Source organism: Camellia sinensis, chromosome 14 (assembly GCF_055761805.1).
Source record: "Camellia sinensis isolate YWXY chromosome 14, ASM5576180v1, whole genome shotgun sequence".
NCBI classification, from domain to species: Eukaryota; Viridiplantae; Streptophyta; class Magnoliopsida; order Ericales; family Theaceae; genus Camellia; species Camellia sinensis.
The window spans coordinates 128,806,153-128,825,816 of NC_138974.1; the positions used below are offsets into that span (position 1 = coordinate 128,806,153).

Below are 19,664 nucleotides of genomic sequence, written 5' to 3' on the forward strand. Positions count from 1 at the left end.
ATTTGCCCTCACTAGGTAAATTACATTGACACCCCTTACAATTTAGTAATTACAATCCCTTTCCCAAGGTTTAAAGTAGCATTACTAATTGTGCCCTCAATTAGTATTAGTTGAAAAAAAAATTAATTGGAAAAAAATTATTTGAAATTTTTTTTTTGTTAGTCAAAATTTTAAATTTATGTTTAAAAACCAATGTAAACTCATATTTTGAATTTGCGTTTTTTCCTCAAATTTATAAACTGAGACAACCATTTATAAATAAAAAAAATTATTAAACAAATTTTTATGACAATTTTTCAAATTTTTGTAAATATAAATTGAAAACTGAAAAAGGAATGGTTACCAAACAGGTCTCAGATAGTAAAAATGTCGTAAAATTAAACATTATTTAAACAGAAATTTAAATACTAAACATTATTTTTTTCAATTAAACAGCAAACAGAAATTTAAACAGTTTACGTTGATTTTTAAACAGAAATTTACGTTATTTACGTTGGTTTTAAATAGAAATTTAAAAATTTGACTAATAATTTTTTTTTTTCAATTAATTTTTTTTTCAAATAAGTTTTTTCCCAATTAATTTTTTTTTTCAATGAATTTATTTTTCAACTAATACTAATCGATGGAACAATTGATAATGCTACTTTAAACCTTGGGGAGGGGATTCTAATTTTTAAAATGTGAGAAGTGACAATGTAATTTATCCAATGAGGACAAAATAATATTTAAAAAAATTAAATTACTAAAGAAAATAATCTATAATAAAATTTTAAATCTAAAAAAAAAGTGTAATTTTTAAAAAATAAAAAAAAAATTATAATAAATATAAATCTTAGAAGGTGTCAATAAATCACAGAAGGTGTGAATACAATTTGTCAATAAATCTCAAAAGGTGTGAATATAAATCTTAGAATGTGTCAATAAATCTCAAAAGGTGTGAATATAATTTATCTCAAATAGAAATAATGAGTAATGCTAGACATCTCAAATATTCTACCAAAAGTTTTATCAAATGTCTCATATGGGTGTGGGACCCACATAATATGGGTCCCATGTGAGTCCCACACCCATGTGAAACATTTGATAAAATTTTTGGTAGAATTTTTGGTGCCTCTATCATTTTTGAGAAAGAATATCAAATAATATCAATCCTGACTGATTGGAAGGCGAGAAAGTTGTGATATTCGGAACACTCTTCAATTGCTCTTCCACCGTTACTCTCTTTCCATCAGGTCTCTCTCTCTTTCTCTCTCTCTCTCTGTATATATATATATATATAAAACTTGTATCAGTGTATTATTGGTAATCTGTATTTATCTCAGATTCTATATGTCTTGGTTCAGTCCTGGCATATCCCTATTTCCGGCATCTCGCGTTCTCTCCTCCATCAGGTCTCTCTCTCTCTCTGTGTATATATATATAAAACTTGTATCAGTGTATTATTGGTATTCTGTATGTATCTCAGATTCTATATTTCTTGGTTCAGTCCTGGCATATCCCTATTTCCGGCATCTCGCGTTCTCTCCTCAATTCCAAAGATAAAAATCATTTTAGGGTTTCAGTTAGCCATAATAAGGATATTGTATTGTTTCCTTGCGATTTCTAGCTTTGGGAATTCTAAACGATAAAGAAGCATTTTAACTGTGTTTGGTTGGGAGATTTAGGAAGGATTTGAAAATGAAAAAGAAAAAAAGTGTGAAATTATGTGGAATGTAATTATATTTTTTTTCATATTTTACCTATTTTTTTTTTTCCTTTTCCTTTCCAAATCCCATCCTAAATCTCCCATCCAACCAAACACCGTGTAATGATTTTAAGTTTTTATTTTTATTTTTATTTATTTTTTATGTAGATATGAACTGATTTTATGAACATTATCTGCCTTTGGTAAACAAAGTAAACGAACAATTGAAGAATATTATTAGTAGGTAAGTTAATGGAAAATTTTATGACACTTGACGAAGGGAAAAACAACTCTTGGGTTATGTTTTATTATTAGTTGTAATATATGAACTGTCTATATTTAAAACACTACTTGGTATACATTACATATCTTGAGAAACTAAGACCATGATATATTTAATAATTTTGCATGATTTTTTTTAAAAAAAAAAAAAAAAAATTAGAAAAGTGCAGTTAAGTGGGATCAACTCAAAATTGTTGCATGTGCAACTAAGCCCATGTCTGATTCAAGTGAAAGTTGTAAAACGGGACATACCTCTCACTTGCAACATGGGACACACCTCTTACTTGCTCTAACTTTCACCTACATGAAATTACATTTACTTTAAATAGTTCGCACTTAAATACAAATTTCCCCTTTTTTTTTTAACCAAAATCAAAATTTGGCAATGCCGGACAAAATGAAAATACTTTGGGAGTTAATGATTTGAGATGAAATTTAATTATACGTGGCATCAAAATTGATAAATGTCATAATTTTCATTTGTTGCAATCTCTTAGGTTGTGTTTGGAGTATGGATTTCGGTAGGGATTTGGATAGAGAAAGAGAAAGGGAAAATATGTGTGAAATGTGAATGAAATATAGTTACATTTCACAAATTTTTTCCCTTTTCAAATCCCTACCCAAATCCATGCTTTAAACACAACCTTAGGGTTATATAGGATATAATTGGTATGTTTTATGTTGGCAGGGAAATTTTGGTGCTAATAAAGTTTTACACCCCTCCCCTGGGACATTTTGTAGAACTATAAACAAATATAGATTATACATGCTTACAGTTCTTCTTCGGGTATGTGAGCCTTTAGAGTTTAGAAATATCCAAGGAAGCCTGATAGTAAGCCTTTCAGTTTTTACATAATTAAGTTTTACACCCTTGCGACATTTTGTAGGAGTATAGACTGATATAGATTATTTATGCTTACAGTTCTTCTTCGGGTATGTTAGCCTTTAGAGTTTAGAAATATCCAAGGAAGCCTGGTAGTAAGCCTTTCAGTTTTTACATAATTAAGTTTTACACCCTTGCGACATTTTGTAGGAGTATAGACTGATATAGATTATTTATGCTTACAGTTCTTCCTCTGAAATGTTAGCCTTTAGACGTATCCAAGGAAGCCTAGTAAGCTTCTCAGATTTTACATAATAAATTCATTGCATGTTGTGCCTAAAAGTTAGTTGAATTCTGTGATGGTTATCTAGGGAATAGGTTGCTGGATGGTGTTGGTTGTAGCAAGGGAATATATTGAAATGGACATTCTATTGTTGAGGTCTTAGAACTGATTTGGTGAAAGCATGTGGAATTTCTCCCAATTTATTGCCTCCAAGGACACAGATTTTTGGGGCTGGTTCTTACTCATATTTGGCTTTGTTTTCTTTGTGGGTTTCTTCTATGCTGCAATTATATTAAAGTTTCTTTCACCATCTGATAATGCTCTCATATCTGCTATAAAGACCGACAGGTAACCTTTTGGTGTATATAAGTCTTATGTCTAATAAAATTATTTAACATTACTTGGTAACGTTGAGTCCTGTTTTAAACCTAATTGGGAGCTTTAGTGATTTACAGCTTTATCTAACAAAACAACTTCACTTGCTTAATGCTGGGATATTAGGTAGTCTTGAACTACTAATATAGCAGTGCATTGTTTATTCTCTGCAATATCGATGTCATCTACCTATGCCCGATATCAGCTTGCATTGCATTCAATAGATGTTGTACCATTGGGACACACTTGCTAAAAATAATACAAACTTTTTGCAATTAAAAACGCTAAAGAATCTTGAATAGATATTGAAGTTATTCTCTTCTATCTTTGACTTTGATTGTGTAGTGATAGTGGAATGGTGTTTCAAGACCAAATTGAGGAACCATGGTTTTTGATGGTCATTATACTTGTACCTTTGTTTACAATTTTCTTACAGATTACAAAAGCAGTTTTCTATGCATATCTTATCTTGTTCAAGTGATTCCTCTAAATAAGTGATTAAAGTTCATTTAGGAAAGACCAGGTGATTTGAGGGGGTACACTAAGGGTAGAGCATGTCCTAGAATTTACAATTCACAAACATCATAAAGCTCTCTTCCCCATCTTTTTTTATCATAATCTGTGCCTGCCCCTTGACCTTGACAGTGAGTAAGGATGAGAAGCAGGCCTTGAGGGCTCATGAAGGTAGACATTTGGCCAATTTGATTCGATGGAGCTCTTTTTTTTTTTTTTTTTTTTCCGTCCTCCATTCAACATTTGGGCAGCAAATCAATACCATTTCCTTGATTACCAAAACAAGTTCTAGAAATTAGTATCTATATATGTGTGTGTATATATGTTTTCTATTATTGTTTATTGCACACCATTTTGTTCTAGAAAAAAAATGGAACTTTTTGGCCCCATTTGTTTTCGAATATCTGGAGACTGGAAGACCAAGGATTCTAAGTGAAACAACTATATCTTAGGTCCTCTGGCTCTTTGCTTTGGAAAATGATGGCTTGTGCCATGCGCATGGTGTTAAAGTGGAATAGCATTTATGGAAGGGTACAAGGCTGGTCATGCCAACTGGTGAGGCACTTGAGAGGACAAGTGTCACGGATTACCTGTTTCAGCTTTGAAGTAGGTGGCATTCTGCCATTACTAATGAAACAGATACAAAATTGATTTTGAAGTATATATGCTTTAAAGGAGGTCATGTCAAAATATATTTGTGGCAATTAGCTGTTATTCTTTCTAGGTGGCTTTTCCAATCCTTCCATAACCTCTACAAGAATGCAAATTAGTGATCCACGTTGATAGAAGTAATCCTTAAAAATGCCATCAATGCCTTGTCATTTCTGTTGATCAAGGAGATTTCTTATTTCATCTCAGTCCCATTTTTGAAAGTACAACAAATGCTTTTATGTCCTTTCTTTCTTTCTTTCTTCTTTTTATTTTATATTTTATATTTTATATTATATATATATATATATATACATACATATGACTCCGCCGGGGTGGTTAACAATTCCACCGGTCCCAAGCCTGGGTAAAGGAGGAGGGTTGTGTTAGGTAGTCGATAGCCAACATGTAAAAAAGCCGCTCGTATCCTTTATGACAATGAATTCTACTTTGAATCGATTAAATGCTAGATTCTTCCCCTCAAGTGACGCGTTGCACCTGCCTCCAGGTGTGTCGAAAAGTGAGCAAGGGGCGCCGTATCGACGCCTAGGTGGGTGAAAAATGGGCAAATGTTCCCGCATTGTTCTAAATGAGCGCGAGTAAAGAACCTAGTCCAAGACTATGGGATTATAGGTTTAGGGTAGCCACTTGGAATATAGGAACTTCAACTGGTAAGATGATGGAATTGGTAGATGTTATTATTAGGAGAAGAGTTAGTATAGCATGAGTACAAGAAACTAAGTGGATGGGTGAGAAAGTTAGGGAAATTGAAGATACCGGTTTTAAATTGTATTTTAGTGGTAAGGATAGATGTAGGAATGGGGTAGAAATCATAGTTGCCAAGGGTCTTGTGGAAAATATAGTGGCGGTCATTAGGAAGGGGGATATGATTATGTTAGTTAAATTAGTTATTGGAGAGAATATAGTGAACGTTATTAGTGTATATACCCTTTAAGTAGGATTAGATGATCAGACTAAGAGGGATTTCTGGGAGCGAATGGATGAGATCTTACAGGAGATATCCGTAGGAGAGAACGTAGTTAAAGGTGGAGATTTCAATGGCCATGTAGGCATAGATAAATTAGGCTATGAAAAGGTGCATGGTGAATGCGGTTTGGGTGATAGAAATGAGGCTAGAGAGAGTATCTTAGATTTTGCATTGGCTTTTGACCTAGTGGTGGCCAATACTATGTATAAGAAGAGAGAGGAGCATTTGATATCTTTAAGAGTGGATTAGTTAAGAGCCAAATATATTATTTTTTAGTGAGAAAAGTGGACCGCCTAAAATGCAGTGATTGTAAGGTGATTCCTGGAGAGCGCTTGACCTCTCAACATAGGATTTTGGTACTAGATTTATGTTTTAAATGGCAATACCAAATTAGGAAGAATGGTGGGCATCGTAGGACGAGATGGTGGGACCTAAAAGGGGATAAACTAGAAATATTTAAGAATAGAATGGATAAGGGAGGTGCTTGGGACTTGGAAGATGATGCTAACACTATGTGAAACTCGATGACCAATTATATGAGGAGAATCTCAAGGGAAGCGCTTGGAGAGTCGAAAGGAACGGGACCCAGTTTTAGAGAAACTCGGTGGTGGGGGGAAGAGGTTCAAGTGGTAGTTAAAGCAAAAAAAGGAGTGCTTTAAAAAGTGACAGAATGATAGAACTGAGGAAAACCTTAAGAGTTATAGATTGGCTAATAAGAAGGTCAAGAAAGTAGTGAGAGAGGCTAAGTTGAAAACTTATGATGACTTATATACTAGGCTAGATAGTAAGGAGGGAGAGACGAGGGTATACAAACTTGCTAAGATACGGGAGAGGAAAACAAGAGATTTTAATCAAGTTAAGTGCATTAAGAGTGAGGATTCTAAGGTATTGGTGAAGGATAAAGAGATTAAGGAGAGATGAAAGAATTATTTTGAGAAACTATTAAATGAGGAACATAAAGGTATGCCAATAGGGGAAGAAATAGCCAGTAATACGATAAACCAAGACTATAGGTTTTATTGTAGGATTATGAACTTTGAAGTGGAGATTACACTTGAGAAGATGAAATTAAATAAGGTTTTAGGACTCGATGATATCCCTATTGAAACTTGGAAGTGTTTGGATAAAAAGGGGGTTGCTTAGTTGACAAGGTGGTTTAGCAAATTTTTTTTGACTAGGAACATGCCAGATGAGTGAAGGAAAAATATTTTATTGCCGAACTATAAGAATAAAGGAGATGTTCAGAATTGCAACAACTATAGAGGAATCAAGCTAATGTGTCATATAATGGAAGTGTGGGAGAGGGTGATAGAACACCGATTGCGAGATATAACAGAGGTGTCAGAGAATCAATTTTTAGGTCCATACTTATTGCCAATTCCGCAAACAAGCTTGGGTTAATCGAGTTATATTTTTCGTTGGTTTTTTTATCTTCTTGCTCGAGTGAGGAAAGTTGCGCTCTAGCGAAGTTTTTACCTTCTCAGTAGTTTGGCTTGTTTGCAAAAAATACTGTGAGGTGTGAGTTTGCGCTCGAGCTTAAGTTCCAGTGCTCAAGCGTAGACCTTGGTTTGGAACATGCGTTTTGGTTACAGCGCTCGAGCGGCCATTCCTGTGCTTGAGCGGAGATCGCGTATCCAACTGCTATAAAGCTGCAGTTTGCTCTGAATCTAGGGTACGACTTCCAGATCTTCTTTGAGGGTTCTAGGGTTTTCTTCCAGAGCAACTTTACTAGTCTTTTTTGATGTTGTGTTGAGTCTTAAACTCATGGTTTAACATGTATACATCAAAGAAGTGACTGATTATTCAATAACAAGAGTGTTTCTTCTTCGGTGGAATCCGGAGATTCAAGCGTGGAGTATTCGAAGGAGTTTGAAGTTGTGTGCAGTCGTTAATTCAACATGGATGTCGTGGATTCAACATTAAGCTGATCAATTCTGAAACGAAAGCGGTGGTGAAAGAGATACATATTGTTGAAGACAAATTGATTGCGTTTTGGGTAATTTGTTTTGGTAAATTTGTATTCCTTCTTTCTTTCTTAGTGGATTGATTAGTGGCGTTTTGCTCGTGGTTTTTTTAATCACAATTAGAGGTGTTTCAATTGTGATTTTTCCACGTAAAAATCTGTTGTGTTGATTTATTGATTTTGAAACAACAATCTAAATCACTGTCGTATGTGCTAGATAATTTAGATTGTTAGTTTTAATTGTTTGGGTATTGTTGTAATTAATCTTGATCAGAATCTCAAATCACTTAGGTTTTACAATTGGTATCAGAGTAGGTCACTCTTCGTTTTTATGAAAACTATAGGAGTGATTTTCTGTGATTTATGATATGGATTCAATTCGTTCGTGAAGGTAACTTGACCCATAGACCTCGTTTACTTGATGGTACAAACTATTCATATTGAAAAGCTCATATGAAGGCGTTTTTAAAATCTATCGATGAGAAAGTTTGGCATTGTGTGATCTATGGGTGGAGTGAACTTCTTGTCACCATTGATGGTGTTGATATCCTCAAATTACTCGATAGATGGGACGCAATCGATTATCAAAACTCGAGTTGGAACAGTAAAGCTCTCAATTCTCTCTTTTGCTCCGTCACACCAGACGAGTTTCGTCGTATTTGCATGTGTGAGGTAGCAAAAGAGGCTTGGGACATTTCTGAAACTATTCACGAGGGTACTACTGCTGTTAAAAGATCAGAACTTCAACGTCTCACCTCCTCTTTTGAAACTCTCTTTATGCGTGATGATGAGACGTTTGATGATTTTTATGCTAAACTTAGTGACATCGCGAATTCTTGTTTTACACTCAGAGAGAAAATCCCTGAATTGAAGGTTGTTAGGAAAATTTTGAGGTATTTACCTGAGAGGTTCCAATCAAAAGTGACAGCTATTGAGGAGGCTCAGGATGTTGAGAACGTCAAGCTTGATCAGTTGGTTGGAAACTTGCCGACTTATGAAGCCAACTAGATTTCTAAGGAAAAACAAAAAGATAGTGTGGCTTTTACCAGTGCTCATGAGATTGCTAAGACCCCTGAGGTTGAGTTTGATCTAAGTCCAAAATGATGACAATGTTTACCAAACAATTCAAAAAAATTTAAAGAAAAAGAAGTCTAATTTCAAGGACTCTAGTTCAAAAGATAAGGGTAATGAAAAATTTAAAGCTTTTCCATCAAAAGTTGCTCCAAAAACTGAGAAGAAGACTGAAGGGATAAGGTGTCAATTGTTGTGAATGTCAAGGGTTTGGACATTTTGCACTTGAATGTCCATCAAAAAAGAACAGCAAGAAAGTCTATATAGTGACTTGGGATGATGAAAGCAGGTCAGAGCAAGAATCCGAAGAAACCGAATCTGGTGAAGACGTTGATAGTACCTACATGGCATTCTGGTCTATCGTCACTCAACCATCTCCAAAGCTAGTTGAGTTTGCTCGTGGTCAGAGTGTGCTCCTACCTTTGATGGGAGTAATTATTTATTTTGGAAGATCCGAATGAGGATGTATCTTAGAACTCATGACCCTGGAGGTTGGCAAGTAATTGAAGAGGATGTTGAAAGTGTTGACAATCAAAGCAATCAAAGAGTTCTGAGTACAATCCGTGAAGCAATTTTTGAAGAAGAACAATGACGGATTGCTCACTGTACAAAAGGCAAAGATGCATGGGACATTCTTAGTCAAGTCCATGAAAGAGGAGAGTCATCTTCATCACCATCCATCAACTTTCATGCCTTAGTTGCTCGATTAGATGAGATCGAGAAAAAAGAGAAGCAAAAAGAAGATGATGAAACCTCGGAAGACAATAATGAGATTGATGGTGATGACCCACAACAAGCTTATGAAAAGCTTTGCAATGAATCTCTGAACTTGTCCGAGATTAATGACAAACTGACTTTCTAGTTCAAAGCATGTGAAAGCGAGAATGTCAAGCTAAAGGGAGAGATTGCTACAGAAAAAAAGGATGTCATCAAGACCCGAAGATGTGTTCCTGTGTCTTTGACCCTTTTTTCCACATATCAATAGTGGCTCTAGCATCTTTGAGTTTGTCCTCTTTCTGACCGACCATCTCTTCCAATGCAGCTTGTGACATCTCAAGGATCTTAATCTTCTCTTCATATGTGGCATAGATTTTTAGAAGTTTATTCATTTCGGTCTCACGAGATAGAAGTTTTCCACATAGGTCTCGCCTGTCATTGGAGATCTTGATGACATCATTTTTTGCTTTAGCAACCTCTCCCATTAGCTTGACATTCTGGCTTTCACATGCTTTGAGCTTGACAGTCAGTTTGTCATTGATCTTGGACAAGTTCAGAGATTCATTGTAAAGCTTTTCATAAACTTGTTGTGGGTCATCACCATCAATCTCATCATTGTCTTCCGAGGTTTCATCATCTTCTTTTTGTTTCTCTTTTTTCTTGATCTCATCCAGTTGAGCAACTAAGGCATGAAAGTTGATGGATGGTGATGAAGATGACTCTCCTCTTTCATGGACTTGACTAAGAATGTCCCATGCATCTTTGCCTTTTGTGCAGTGAGCAATCTGTTCTTCTTCGGAAATTGCTTCACGGATTGTATTCAGAACTCTTTGATTGCTTTGATTGTCAGCACTTTTAACATCCTCTTCAATTACTTGCCAACCTTCAGGGTCATGAGCTCTAAGATACATCCTCATTCGGATCTTCCAAAATAAGTAATTACTTCCATCAAAGGTAGGAGCACGGTGCAGACTCTGACCATGAGCAAAATCAACTGGCTTTGGAGATGGTTGAGTGATGATAGACCAGAATGCCATGTAAGTACTATCTCCGTCTTCATCGGATTCGGTTTCTTCGCGTATAGACTTTCTTGCTGTTCTTTTTTGATGGACATTCAAGTGCAATATGTCCAAATCCTTGACATTCACAACACTTGACACCTTACCCCCTTCACAGTCTTCTTATTTTTTGGAACAACTTTTGATGGAAAAGTTTTAAATTTTTCATTACCCTTATCTTTTGAACTAGAGTCCTTGAAATTAGACTTCTTTTTCTTTAAATTTTTTTGAATTGTTTGGTAAACATCGCCGTCATTTCGGACTCTAGATCAAACTCAACCTCAGGGGTCTTAGTAGTCTCATGAGCACTGGTAAAAGCCATACTATCTTTTTGTTTTTTCTTAAAAATCTGGTTGGCTTCATAAGTGTGCAAGGTTCCAACCAACTGATCAAGCTTGAGGTTCTCAACATCCTGAGCCTCCTCAATAGCTGTCACTTTTGATTGGAACCTCTCGGGTAAAAGCCTTAAAATTTTTCTAACAACCTTCGATTTAGGGATTTTTTCTCCGAATGTAAAACAAAAATTCGCGATGTCATTAAGCTTAGCATAAAAATCATCAAACGTCTCATCATCACGCATAAAGAGAGTTTCAAAAGAGGAGGTGAGACGTTGAAGTTTTGATTTTTTAACAGCTGTAGTACCCTCGTGAATAGTTTCAGAAATGTCCCAAGCCTCTTTTGCTACCTCACACGTGCAAATACGACGAAACTCGTCTGGTGTAACGGAGCAAAAGAGGGAATTGGGAGCTTTACTGTTCCAGCTCGAGTTTTGATAATCGATTGCGTCCCATCTATCGAGTGATTTGGGGATATCAACACCATCAATGGTGACAACAAGTTCACTCCACCCATAGATCACACACAATGCCAAACTTTCTAATCGATAGATTTTAAAAATGCCCTCATATGAGTTTTTCAATATGAATAGTTTGTACCATTAAGTAAAGGAGGTCTATGGGTCAAGTTACCTTTGCGAATTGAATCCATATCACAAAATCACACTCTTATAGTTTTGATAAAAACGAAGAGTGACCTGCTCTGATACCAATTGTAATACCTAAGTGATTCGTGATTCTGATCAAGATTAATTGCAACAATATCCAAACAATTAAAACTGATAATCTAAATTATCTAGCACATACGAAAGTGATTTAGATTGTTGCTTCAAAATCAATAAATCCACACAACCGATTTTTACGTGGAAAAATCACAATTGGAACACCTCTAATTGTGATTAAAAAAATCACGGGCATAACGCCACTGATCAATCCACTAAGAAAGAAAGAAGGAATACAAATTTATCAAAGCAAATTACCCAAAACGCAACCAATTTGTCTTCAACAATATGTATCTTTTTCACCACCGCTTTCGTCTCAGAATTTGATCATCTTGATGTTGAATCCACGACATCCATGTCGAATTAACGACTGCATACAACGTCAAACTCCTTCGAATACTCCACGCTTGAATCTCTGGATTCCACTGAAGAAGAAACACTCTTGTTATTGAATAATCAATCACCTCTTTGATGTATACTTGTTAAACCATGAGTTTAATACTCAACACAACATCAAAAAAAACTAGTAAAGTTGCTCCGGAAGAAAACCTTAGAACCCTCAAAGAAGATCTGGAAGTCGTACTCTAGATTTGGAGCAAACTGCAACTTTATAGCAGTTGGATATGCGATCTTCGCTTGAGCGCAGGAATGGCCGCTCGAGTGCGCTCGAGCGGTGTAATCAAAATGCGTGTTCCAAACCAAGGTCCATGCTTGAGCACTGGAACTTACGCTTGAGCGCAAAATCACACCTCACAGTATTTTTTGCAGACAAGCCAAACTACTGAGAAGGTGAAAACTCCGCTCGAGCGCAACTTTCCCTGCTCGAGTGAGAAGACCAAAAAACAACGAAAAATACAACTCGATTAACCCAAGCTTGTTCACGGAATTGGCAATAAGTAGGGACCTAATAGGGTTTATGCCTGGTAGGTCAACAATGAAAACGATTTATCTGTTGAGGAGAGTAATAGAAAAGTATAGAGAAAAGAAAAGAGACATTCATATGGCGTTTATTGACCTTGAGAAAGTACATGATAGAGTGTCTCGGGATATAATATGGTGAGTGTTAGAGAGGAAAGGGGTGACAAAAGGTTTCATTGATGTGATTAGAGACATGTATGAATGGGTGGTGACCACTATTAGATCGCTTGTTAGAGAGACAAATGAATTTCCTATCACTGTAAGGTTACATCAAGGATTTACCTTAAGTCCTTTTCTTTTTGCGTTAGTTATGGATGAGTTGATGAGAAATATTCAGGATGACATGCCACGGTGTATGCTTTTACATATGATTTCGTGTTAGTGGATGAGACTAGAGAAAGAGTTAATACAAAGTTAGAGATTTGGAGAAAAATACTTGAATCTAAGGATTCCGGATAAACAGAACTAAGGCAGAGTACGTGGAGTGTAAATTTAGTAACAATAACAATGAAAGCAGAGAAAAAGTGAAGATTGAGAACCAAGAACTGCCTAAGAGTAACCATTTTCGTTATTTAGGATCGATTATCACAACGACGGGGGAGATTGATGCGGATGTGGCCCATAGAATTAAGGTGAGATGGCTTAAGTGGAGAGTGCGTCTGGGGTACTGTGCGATAAACGAATACCCACTAGACTAAAAGGTAAGTTCTATAGAACTGCTATTAGACCAGCGATGTTGTATGGGACGGAGTGTTGAACAGAGTGTTGAGCAACCAAGAAACAAAATGTCGATAAGATGAGTGTTTCTGAGATGAGGATGCTAAGGTGGATGTGTGACAAAACTAAATAAGACAAAATTAGGAATGAGTGTATTCGGGAATGGGTAGGAGTAGCACCGATAGAAGATAAGTTGAGAGAGAATCGATTGAGATGGTTTGATCATCTTTAACGGGGACCAATAGAGGGAGTAATGAAGAGATGCAGTGCAGTGATGATAGATGGAAGTGTTAGGAGACCGGATAGGCTTAGATTAACGTTGGCTAGCATTGTAAATAGAGATATGGATCTATTTAATTTGACTAACGAAATGACATTTGATAGAGCCACGTGGAGAAGAAGGATTTATATAGCCGACCCCATTTGATGGGACTTAAGGCTTAGTTTGGTTTGGTTATATATACATATATATATATATATATATATATGTTTTTAACAGTTCAATATGAAAATCTTATTGCTTATGTTACAACACTATACCGGTGACAAAATCACTGGAAAGTATCTGTTAATACCAATCATTTGTAAGCAAGGTTGTCAAGATCGCGATCCGGATCGTAGGATCGTACGATCCTACGACTCAATATACACCATTCAATCCGACTCGTACTTTGGATCGACCCCAGATCAGGATCGTGGTGGGATCGTTCTGGGATCGGTAGGATCGAATCTGGATCGCGACTCCATGCGATCCAGATTTGAAGGATTTTTTTGGCCACTTAAAAGCAAAATCGGGAGCAGAAGCGAGAGAAGTAGAGAAGCAAAGCAACAGAAGCCTCACCTACTGCGATTAGGGCAATACGAATTGGGGAAAGAGAGATTCAACATCAAACAGAGAGAAGCCTGACCTGCTGCGAGCCTGCGACTCCATCCAGGTACGTTGCTTTTTCTTCTTCTTCTTCTTCTTCTTCTTCTTCTCTCTTCTTCGCTGCTGTTCAGACTGTCTGCTGCTCTTTTTTTTTTTTTTTTCTTTTTCTTCGCTATAAGTTGTTCTTCCTCTGCTGTTCTGATTTCTTTGCTGCTCAGCAGCTCTTTTTGGTTTGTGGTAGTCATATATAACAAAAGTCCACAGCAGCTTTAATGTAGCCATTTGCCTTTTTCTTTTTTTTAAGGCTGTTTTTAGCAAATGCCAACAAAATCTTGTTGAGTATTGTTTAATATTAAAATTTAAAATCAATTATAAATATGTTTCATAAGTTTACTTAAAATATAATTTATTTATATAGTTCAAAAAATTATAAATATTTTATTGTCAAAATTTATTATTTAACAAAATTAACTTAAAAATAAAATTTCTAACTACTCTCTCATACATTAATAAAATTATCAAAATTAGTTCTAATTAAAATAAATTTATGACATCATCAATAAAAATTGTTAATTATTTGACTTTATAATTTATTAAAAAAGAACCATTTGTTATGAAATTAAAAGTTTTAAAAGAGGAAATCTAATTTACAAAATCATAGAAAGAAAATTCGTATTTTCAACAAATATATTTGTAATTTACCTTAAAATTTATATAAAGTGTTTTAAAGTAACAAAATTTAAATAGTTTAAATTCAATGAAAAGCGTTTTAAAACTGATGAACTTGGATTATGTTTCTCTGTTTTTGGATATCCCTAGAGCACAATGAAATGAGAAAAAGAAGAATAAGATCAATGTAATGAATTTAAATGGAGTGTATTGACTAATCAAATGAATATGCAAACAAGTAAATTACAATACATTTAGTTTGTTTTGTTTTCATTAAGAAACAATGACAATGATGTGTAAGTGTTGGTATTTGGTTTTATTATGTTTTTGACTTGTTTTTTTGAAAAAAAATGTTTGAATGCTACATTGAATTGCTATATTTCCTTTTTTGGGGCTTATTCTATATATATTTTGATAGTATTATTTAGTCATATAAAAATTATTGCATTTTTTTATCATTTTAGTAGGATCTTACGATCCTCGATCCGATCCGACAGACCCCCAAAACGATCCTGTGTAGGATCCCGATCTTAACAACCTTGTTTGTAAGTACGGATTTCCAAATTGATTATAAAATGTTCATGACAATCAGTAGAATGTATATGCCTGAACCACCGTGTGTCAAGATATTTTACATGTTTGGCTATTCATATTTGATTTGGTTCTGCAAAAGCTTGTTTTGGTTCTGTAAAAGCTTGTGTGTCCCAGTGTATATGGAGAATACCTACTTCAAGAAGAGGTTGTTGATATCCAGTTATCCAGTAGTTTTAAAGAACTTTGCAAAGTTCATAAAAGAAAAACAACTTTCATAGTCATCATTTACATTATATAAACCGGCATAGGAAAATTTTAATTTCTTTTATAAGATTGCTGTTACAAAATAGTTTCAGTGTTGCATTGCTTGCAATTGTCAAAATTACTCTTTTATGTCTTATTTCAAATAATAACATATTGAAATATTATTATTCATGTTCCCTGATTCTATTCCTGTTCTACAACAGGTATTACTGCTTCTTGGTGCCCTTGACACTTCCTATTCTTCTTGTTGCTGTATATTTTCATTGGCTGAGTATGAAATTTTTCAAGCATGCATGATTTTATATTCACAAGGTCAAAGACTGTCTGCTATTAGTGTGTTTGATATATGGTTCATAATGTATTTATCTTTGCACATTTTGTATTGGATTTTCTTTCAATGATAGTGACTTGTTGGGATAGATCTTATACACGTGGAGAAAGAAGCTGGGGGCAAAATTGTAATTGTAGCCATGCTTTTTAAATTTTTTTTTTCTTAAGTTTGTATGATGCAATTATTTTAGATTCCCACCATTTTCGCAATTATTTATTCTTTCCATTTTTCTGCAACTTGGCCAAACATAAACCCAACAAAACATTACATTGTGTACTCTCTCTCTCTCTCTCTCTCTCTCTCTCTCTCTATAAATATAGACACTAGTGGTGGGTACAATACATTAAAAACAGTTTGGTGAATGAAGAGGATATAGACACTAGTGGTGGGTACAATACATTAAAAACATTTGAACAGTTTGATGAATGAAGAGGATGAGTTACAAATACATTTTGGAGTTATTCTATTATAATAATATTTTTTGGGTATAAGAAAATAGATATTTATATAGGCTATCCCACAGACATCACATCTATAGGGAACTCTTCGCACTTGTGTCGGGGCGAAGGTAAGGCTTTCCTTGTGCTTTGACTGTTGAGAAATATATTTAAATCTAACGAGGGACTATGGAGACTTGAATAAGAAATTCAAAGGTCTTATCACTGAGTAATTTTTCGTTGGTCTATTATAATAATTTGTGACTAATTTTATAAGCATTGTCGAAAAAGAAAAATGTTACAAAACAAACTTTTGAATTGTGTATATATATATATATATATATATCTATATAATAAGGCAAGAAGGATTTTGAATTTATGTCAAAAATGTGTGTGAGATACATTTGATCCAATGGTCTAGATCAATTGTAATATCTATCCAATGGCTGAGGTTATACAGAAAACAGAAATTCCCGCCCAACATGGCTGTTTCTCCACTCCTCTCTCAGTATCTGACCTCTGTATCTGATTTGCCTCTCCATCTACCCTCTGTCTACCCACCTTCCCTCTCTATTTCTCTGCCTACCCTCTCTATCTCTCTATTCCTCTCCGTTCTTCTTCTTGATTTTTTTTGAAAATCTCAGCTTTTACCTTCATCATAGCCTTCATCAGAGCTTACACCGTTGTTCAAATCAGAGCTTACACAGAGCTTACACACAGCCTTCATTAGAGCCTTCATCAGAGCTTACACAGAGCCTTCATCAGAGCTTACACCGTTCCACTCTCACCATTGTTCACTCCAGCTCGACATCACTTCGGCTGCTGGGTTAGTTCATCACTTTGGCACTGGGTTAGTTTATCGGCTGCTGGGTTAGATCATCACTTTGCTTATTGGCTGCTGGGTTAGTTCACTCTCACTGTTTCCTGTTTTTTAAAAGAAAGTGCTAAGAAAGTGTTGTATGGAAATGCAGAGTTAGCCGTTGGAGAGTTTACCTTCTAAATAGAGCACCAGACTTAAACCATAGCATTCATTCACCATTACTGATACAATAAAAAGTTATTTATTAGTAGTTACATCTCCTAGCAATCTGTCTTTCTAAAATACGCTTAGGTACACAATCACCTACCATAAAAAGTTCGTGATCTTGAGACCCGATTGGGACCCAACTAATAAGCCTTCTTTCCGTGCACCAAACAGCAGCATAAAGGATAAAAAACAGAACACCTGCTGAATTGGGCACTCAAAAGCACTTCCTGAAAACAGAACACCTTCCCCAAGCACTTCCTCACAAAGCTCACTGATTTGCAGCTCATTCATTTCGATGCTTCCAGACAGACCAAAGTACAACTAACGGAACATCACTCCAAATCTGCCCAAATCTGCAAATCTGCCCAAATCTGCAAATCTAGATTATATCACTCCAGATCTTCCACTCCATCTTTTTCCTTTTTTTTTGTTGGTAAAAGTGACTTGCTCTTCTATATTAAATTAAAGAAATGATATGATGAATAGCATCGATAGTTGTCACTATAAATATCAATTAATAATGTAATTGACCATTGTTTGGGGCATAAAAGAAGGGTGTATGTAAGCTATGCAAATCCTTCACATGGAAAGGCTATATATATTACAATTGTAAATTGAATATAAATTTTTTGAATTCAAATTGTGGCCCTATGGGATTTTGACTTCTCTATATCCGTGAGTGTGAGAAATGTTGGACAGCATATGATTATATTCTCTCAAACTCCAGTCCATGTTCATTGAAAATAAGCAAACTGTTATCAAATACAAATTTGCTTACAATTGTCTGCTTTGTTGTTATATGCATTATTGTTTGTATTAGAAAATAGAAAATGGTGCAGCTTCGTTAATGGGCTCAAAAAACGTCTTCTGTGACCATGCTAAGGTCTTCTATTGTAGTTGGGTTTTCAAAGTCCATAATAATGGTAAAGTCTTTATGTTTCTTCAACCAAATGAGATGACATTATGATTTGCCAATGATGATCAAAGTTCAAACTTCATCTCTAAGCAAAGAGTGACCTTAATGTGACACTACAGATCATGTTGGTTAATGATGTTGATCTTAGGAATGGATGTTTGACTTTGGTCATTTTACTATGATAGCTTAACCGCAAATTGTGCATTCATAATTTTTTGGATATACAAAATAGTCTTCCTTGGATGCAGATCTTTAGTATATAAGAAGCACAAACATGCACATGTATGGACACAGACGCATGTATAGAGTCTATATAGACACGGGACACAATAATTTTAAAAAAAAAAAGAAAAAAAAGAAAAGATATGGACATCAAGGGGACATTGGAAAAAAGAAAAAATTATTTACTATCTATATGAATATAAATTTAGGCACAGACCTGAGAGGCATTGATGTACATGTAGGAGTATTTTTTGTTTCCCATCTTTGTTTTTATATATTAGTTTTGACCTCAAATTAGCTTTTTAAAATATTTTTTTTAAAGAAACCCACCAGTGTGTCATGAGACGTGTCTAGACACAACCTATGTGTTTGTGAAATATTCCCAAATCTGCCAAACAAAAGGGCAGTAAATTAGAAAATTCTCAGAGTTTATTTAATAACAATTTGAGTGGAAAATTTGTGTTTATATACTAAAATGCAGAGTTTATTTGTGTGGAAAATTTGTATGGAAATGCAGAGTTTATTTACTAAAATGCAGAGTTTATTTTTGAAAATCTGTGTTTCAGAATTTTATATATAACAATTTTGTGTGTAATTATTGTGTGTAATTTTATATAGATTATATTTATGTTCTGTCAATTTTATATATAATTTGAAAATCTGGAAAGTGTTGATCATCACTTTGCTCTGTAATATTTATGTTCTGTCATATTTATGTTAGATCATCACTTTGCTCTGGAAAGTGTTGATCATCACTTTGCTTATTCTTTTCCATTCTTTTCCATAGATAGATTAATTAGTCATTATTGTTTAGCATGCCATGAAAAAAAAACAAGAAAGTGTTGACCACTGGTATTATATCTATCTATCTATGGTATTATATTTATGTTCTGTCAAGAAAGAGTTGTCCACTTTGTAAGTGCAATTTGACTTCCTGTAGTCAAATTCTCAGAGTTTATTTAATAACAATTTGAGTGGAAAATTTGTGTTTATACACTAAAATGCAGAGTTTATTTGTGTGGAAAATTTGTATGGAAATGCAGAGTTTATTTACTAAAATGCAGAGTTTATTTTTGAAAATCTGTGTTTATATACTAAATTTGTGTTTATATACTAAAATGCAGAGTTTATTTGTGTGGAAAATTTGTATGGAAATGTAGAGTTTATTTGTGTGGAAATGCAGAGTTTATTTACTAAAATGCAGAGTTTATTTTTGAAAATCTGTGTTTCAGAATTTTATATATAACAATTTTGTGTGTAATTATTGTGTAATTTTATATAGATTATATTTATGTTCTG

The 19,664-nt window shown here is 34.7% G+C and overlaps 1 long non-coding RNA gene across 2 annotated transcripts; it reads left to right on the forward strand.

Annotated features, from left to right (window-relative positions):
• The first annotated feature begins 1,141 nt into the window (after positions 1-1,141).
• LOC114301017 (uncharacterized) lies at positions 1,142-15,851 on the forward strand. 2 transcript variants are annotated; one of them, XR_014349979.1, is made up of 5 exons: positions 1,142-1,232; positions 1,323-1,391; positions 3,161-3,420; positions 13,691-14,032; positions 15,636-15,851. It is a non-coding gene; the product is annotated as an uncharacterized LOC114301017 (long non-coding RNA). The 2 variants fall into 2 exon arrangements; XR_014349978.1 differs by lacking the exon at positions 13,691-14,032 and having other exon boundaries at positions 1,143-1,232.
• Positions 15,852-19,664: the final 3,813 nt, after the last annotated feature.